This window comes from Mizuhopecten yessoensis, unplaced genomic scaffold (assembly GCF_002113885.1).
Source record: "Mizuhopecten yessoensis strain PY_sf001 unplaced genomic scaffold, ASM211388v2 scaffold10575, whole genome shotgun sequence".
In the NCBI taxonomy this organism is placed as follows: domain Eukaryota; kingdom Metazoa; phylum Mollusca; class Bivalvia; order Pectinida; family Pectinidae; genus Mizuhopecten; species Mizuhopecten yessoensis.
Genome location: NW_018408615.1, coordinates 870 through 7,867, shown reverse-complemented (window position 1 = coordinate 7,867; position 6,998 = coordinate 870). Strand labels below are relative to the sequence as shown.

The following is a 6,998-nucleotide window of genomic DNA, read 5'->3' as shown; positions in this document are numbered from 1 at the left end:
ACCACACATCATGTTTTAGGCCAGTAGATTAACACTGTGTTATTATCACGTCTCATGTTTTAGGCCAGTAGATTAACACTTTGTTATTACCACACATCCAGTTTTAGGCCAGTAGATTAACTCTTTGTTATTACCACACATCACCAGTAGATTAACTCTTTGTCATTTTCTCACATCATGATTTAGGCCAGTAGATTACCACTGTGTTATTACCACACATACCACTGTGTTATTACCACACATACCACTGTGTTATTACCACACATACCACTGTGTTATTACCACACATCATATTTTTGGCCAGTAGATTAACACTGTGTAATTACCACACATCAGATTTTTGACCAGTAGATTAACACTGTGTCATTACCAAAAATAATGATTAAGGCAAGTAGATTAACACTGTGTTATTACTACACATCATGTTTTAGGCCGGTAGATTAACACTTTGTTATTACCACACATCAAGTCTTAGGCCAGTAGATTAACACTATGTTATTACCACACATCATGTTTTTGGCAAGTAGGTTACCACTGTGTTAAAACTACACATCATTTTTAGGCCAGTAGATTAACACAGTGTTAATCTACTGACCTAAAGCATGATGTGTGGTAATAACACGGTGTTAATCTACTGGCCTTAATCATTATTTATGGTAATGACACAGTGTTAATCTACCGACCTAAAACATGATGTGTGGTATGTAATAACACAGTGTTAATCTACTTGCCTTAATCATTATTTTTGGTAATGACACAGTGTTAATCTATTGGCCTTAGTCATGATGTGTGGTAATGACACAGTGTTAATCTACCGACCTAAAACATGATGTGTGGTATGTAATAACACAGTGTTAATCTACTTGCCTTAATCATTATTTTTGGTAAGGACACAGTGTTAATCTACTGGCCCAAAAGATGAAGTGTGGTAATAATACAGTGGTAATCTACTGGCCTAAAACATGAGATGTGGTAATAACAAGGTGTTAATCTACTGGCCAAAAACATGATGTGTGGGAATAACACAGTGTTAATCTACTGGTCTAAAACATGATGTGTGGTAATGACATCATGTTAAGGCCAGTAGATTAACACCGTGTTATTACCACACATCATGTTATTGGCCAGTAGGTTACCACTGTGTTAAAACTACACATCATTTTTAGGCCAGTAGATTAACACTTTGATATTACCACACATCAAGTTTTAGGCCAGTAGATTAACACAGTGTTAAACTACTGGCCTAAATCATGATGTGAGAAAATGACAAAGAGTTAATCTACTGGTGATGTGTGGTAATAACAAAGTGTTAATCTAGTGGCCTAAAACATGAGACGTGATAATAACACAGTGTTAATCTACTTGCCTTAATCATTATTTTTGGTAAGGACACAGTGTTAATCTACTGGCCTTAATCATTATTTTTGGTAATGACACATTGTTAATCTACTGGTTTAAATCAAGATGTGTGGTTATAACACAGTGTTAATCTACTGACCTAAAGCATGATGTGTGGTAATAACACAGTGTTCATCTACTGGCCTTAATCATTATTTGCGGTAATGACACAGTGTTAATCTATTGGCCTTAGTCATGATGTGTGGTAATGACATGGTGTTAATCTACTGGCCTAAAGCATGATGTGTGGTAATAACACAGTGGTCATCTTCTGACCTAAACATGATGTGTGGTTATAACACAGTGGCAACCTACTGGCCAAAAACATGATGTGTGGTTATAACACAGTGATAACCTACTGGCCAAAAACATGATGTGTGGGAATAACACAGTGTTAATCTACCGGCCTAAAACATGATGTGTGGTAATAATACAGTGTTAATCTACTGGCCTAAAGCATGATGTGTGGTAATAACACGGTGTTAATCTACTGGCCTTAACATGATGTCATTACCACACATCATGTTTCAGGCCGGTAGATTACCAAAGTGTAATTACCACATGATTTAGGCCAGTAGATTAACACTATGTTATTACCACACATCATGTTTTAGACCAGTAGATTAACACTGTGTCATTACCGCAAATAATGATTAAGGCCAGTAGATTAACACTGTATTATTACCACACATCATGATTAAGGCTAGTAGAATAACACTGTGTTATTACCACAATTCATATTTTTGGCCAGTAGATTACCACCGTGTCATTATCTCACATCATGATTTAGGCCAGTAGTTTAACACTGTGTTAATCTACTGGCCTAAAACTTGATGGGTGGGAATAACAAAGTGTTAATCTACCGGCCTAAAACATGATGTGTGGTAATACATGATGTGTGGTAATGACACAGTGTTAATCTATTGGCCTTAGTCATGATGTGTGGTAATGACATCATGTTAAGGCCAGTAGATTAACACTTTGTTATTACCACACATCCAGTTTTAGGCCAGTAGATTAACTCTTTGTTATTACCACACATCAAATTTTAGGCCAGTAGATTAACACAGTGTTAAACTACTGGCCTAAATCATGATGTGTAGTAATAACACAGTGGTAATTTACTGGCCTAAACGTAATGTGTGGTAATTACACTTTGGTAATCTACCGGCCTAAAACGTATGTAATAACACAGTGTTAATCTTCTACTGGCCTAAAACATGATGTTTGGTAATAACACAGTGTAAATCTACTGGCCTAAAACATGAGACGTGATAATAACACAGTGTTAATCTACAGGCCTAAAACATGATGTGTGGTAATGACACAGTGTTAATCTATTGGCCTTAGTCATGATGTGTGGTAATGACATGGTGTTAATCTACTGGCCTAAAGCATGATGTGTGGTAATAACACGGTGTTAATCTACTGGCCTTAACATGATGTCATTACCACACATCATGTTTTAGGACGGTAGATTACCAAAGTGTAATTACCACATGATTTAGGCCAGTAGATTACCACTGTGTTATTACCACACATACCACTGTGTTATTACCACACATACCACTGTGTTATTACCACACATCATGTTAAGGCCAGTAGATTAACACCGTGTTATTACCACACATCATGGTTTTGGGCAGTAGGTTACCACTGTGTTATAACCACACATCTTGATTTAAACCAGTAGATTAATACTGTGTCATTACCACAAATAATGATTAAGGCCAGTAGATGAACACTGTGTTATTACCACACATCATGCTTTAGGCCAGTGGATTAACACTGTGTTATTACCACACCTCATATTTTTGGCCAGTAGATTAACACTTTGTTATTACCACACATCATGTTTTTGGCCAGTAGGTTACCACTGTGTTATAACCACACATCATGATTTAAACCAGTAGATTAACACTGTGTCATTACCAAAAATAATGATTAAGGCCAGTAGATGAACACTGTGTTATTACCACCCATCATGCTTTAGGCCAGTAGATTAACATTGTGTTATTACCACACATCATGTTATTGGCCAGTAGGTTACCACTGTGTTAAAACTACACATCATTTTTAGGCCAGTAGATTAACACTGGGTTATTACCACACATCATGATTTAAGCCAGTAGATTAAAACTGTGTCATTACCACACATCATGTTTTAGGCGAGTAGATTAACACTTTGTTATTACCACACATCATGTTTTAGGCCTGTAGATTAACACTGTGTTATTACGACACGTCATGATTTAAGCCAGTAGATTAACACTGTGTCATTACCATAAATAATGATTAAGGCCAGTAGATGAACACTGTGTTATTACCACACATCTTGATTTAGGCCAGTAGATTAACACTGGGTTATTACCACACATCATGATTTAAGCCTGTAGATTAACACTATGTTATTATCACATATTACGTTTAGACCACACGTCATGATTTAAGCCATTAGATTAACACTGTGTCATTACCACCCATCATGTTTTAGGCCAGTAGATTAACACTGGGTTATTACCACACATCATGATTTAAGCCTGTAGATTAACACTGAGTTATTATCACATATTACGTTTAGGTCAGTAGATTAACACTGTGTTATTACGACACGTCATGATTTAAGCCAGTAGATTACCACTGTGTCATTACCACACATCATGTTTTAGGCCAGTAGATTAACACTGTGTTATTACCACACGTCATGATTTAAGCCAGTAGATTAACACTGTGTCATTACCACACATCATGTTTTAGGCCAGTAGATTAACACTGTGTTATTACCACACATCATGATTTAGGCCAGTAGATTAACACTGTGTTATAACATATCACACATCATGTTTTAGGCCGGTAGATTAACCCTCAGTTATTACCACACATCATGTTTTAGGTCGGTAGATTAACACTGTGTCATTACCATACATCATGTTTTAGGCCAGTAGATTAACACTGTGTCATTACCACACATCATGTTTTAGGCCAGAAGATTAACACTGTGTTATTACCACACATCATGATTTAGGCCAGTAGATTAACACTGTGTCATTACCACACATCATGTTTTAGGCCGGTAGATTACCACTGTGTTATTACATACCACACATCATGTTTTGGCCCAGTAGATTAACACTGTGTCATTACCACACAACATGTTTTAGGCCAGTAGATTAACACTGTGTTATTACATACCACACATCATGTTTTAGGCCGGTAGATTAACACTGTGTTATTACCGCACATCATGTTTTAGGCTAGTAGATTAACACTGTGTTATTACCACACATCATGTATTAACAATGCCAAATGACAGAAATAAATGATGCTTGTTATTGACGCATCAATTGTTTGTCCGACCAGTTGCAGAAAATACAAAAATCTTATTCATCTTTCATATGTTTATGCGGTTTCGTCTTAGTTCGTCCACTCAATATGGTCACATCCTACCAATGACCAGCTGGCTATTGACTATGTGCCGAGTAAATCACTTGTGTATGTGCAGGTTGAAATGGTCAAGACAACAAAATCCTTCGTATCAATGCAAATATCTACCGTTCTTTGTATTCAACAGCTTTTACAATGAATGCGTATACACATGTGTTATTGCGAAGTTAATCGTGTACTATGTATGAATAATACGTTAAATTTTCCCATTGACAGTTGACCTCTGATCTTTATATTAGCCCTGAAATTGTCCTAAAACATTAAATAAGTTAATTTTTCTATGATTTGATAACATGTTAAGAAAAATATTCACGAAAAACGAGTTTAGAATGCTGTTTATAATATATTGTCTTTTAGCGAGTTCCGCCGTATCTAAACCAAATTTACTGTCACTATTCGTAAACATTATTGTTTTACACCGTAATGATACCGGTTTTTTTCTTGCATAGGTAACATTTGATAAGTTAGAGATTTCGCAACCTGTCGGAACAAATTGGATATAAAAAATAAGATATTTTTTTTCCATTACACATTACAGAACACATTATATCTCCAGCACAAACGCAGGCATACACACATAGGGAGATATTAGCTAGGTGGCATGGGGCTAATAGTTAGCGCCTGATAAGGCAGCTCCTGCGAATTCCTGTATTGATTGATGTATATGCTAATTGTACTAATTGTATATCTATGTACTGTAAAGCGCTTTAGAGTGGCTCATGTTAGCTAGATAGGGCCCTATATCAAATGTTGTGTATTATTATTATTATTATTTATAATTCCAAAATAATTGGGACTAAAAAAATAGCAGGCAAGTAAGTTGGTTTTCGTTAGTGAAAATAATGAAAATAAGTTCGAATGTCCACTATACCACAAACTCGCCCACTTTTGTGTGACAACTATATGATAGGTATGACGATCGAAAATATTTTAACACAGGGTCTGTGTCAAAACCTAAAGGAAATGTTCTATAAGAGAAAGTGTCTGCTTCACTCAGATCAATCTTAATCCCAAAGACGCCAAGGAATTGGCACGGTTGATTAAGAGGACTGGGAATGGTTCTTAACATCTTTCTGAGACGGATGTTGAAGATTACAAATGAATACCAAGCAGACGAAATTTAAAGCATCAGTCCCATAGACACATTATACCATACAAAGGGCTTTGCTATCTAACACAGTGTATAATTCATTCGGTACTCACCCTGGATTTATTGGCATTCAGAATCCCTCTTGTGGACGTGTCTGTGTCTTAAGTACGCTTGCCTATTCTCCTAAATTGCACATGTATTCGGACATCCTTCACAAACTCTGGTAGGATGCCACGGCAGCTAGTTTATCCTGAAAATATTGCCAGAGACTTTCTGTTATTAACCCGTTCAATAGGTCGCCTGAAGATGAAACACTATCTAGAATCGAACTCACGCGTTAGAGGATGTAAAGTGCATTTGGATTTATTACCTCTCGCGCATTAACGTTTATGAGAAGGAGACATAATATTGCAGCAAGCCATTAATTTTCAGGGACATGCATATCGGCCAACACTTTAGATTAATATTGAAATCCTAATTCTAGAGCTTTCATCAATTTTGTTATATGATAAAGATGTGACGTATCGAATTGATAATAAATAATCTTCTGAACCATAAAATGAATAATTACATGTCCGCAGATCATTTACAATTCGTTAAAGTGCAAGCGATAAAATTGCAGCTGTTAACGTACGCATACTGTTCTTTTTCTTGTTATTAACCTTTGAAAACACCTTCTCATTTAGAATCATTGCGGAATACAGTCAATACCAATGTATGAAGAGCAAATTAATTCTTGAGCAATAATGGAACTTCAATGTCCCAGCCAACGAATGCTAACTTCTACAGAAGTTGCTGTTATACTGAGTTCGTGTCGACATCTTAAGCAATACCTACAACGGGGTCAGGTACTCTCTGGAGGAGGACACAATTACTGTATGCCATCCTTCCTTCCATGAACAAGAGAGATGATGTGGTGCTTATACATTTGTTTCAAAACACAATTACAGTGCGCGTCTCTGTGTAACCAACGGAGACATGTAAGACGCACTTCCTTGGCCAGGCCATTCTACAACACACTGATGATAAGTGACTTGAAAGGTTATCAGTTCCTATTGATTCACTG

General features: G+C 36.4%; 1 protein-coding gene across 1 annotated transcript in view; it reads right to left on the bottom strand.

Moving 5' to 3' along the window:
* The window catches only part of LOC110461140 (sex peptide receptor-like), a 207,740-nt gene extending 201,591 nt beyond the window's left edge, over positions 1 to 6,149 (bottom strand). The window contains exon 1 of the mRNA XM_021514469.1: positions 6,046 to 6,149. The gene's annotated coding sequence lies outside the window, so the exon portion shown is untranslated. The remainder of the gene's footprint in view (positions 1 to 6,045) is intronic.
* Between the last annotated feature and the right edge of the window lie 849 nt (positions 6,150 to 6,998).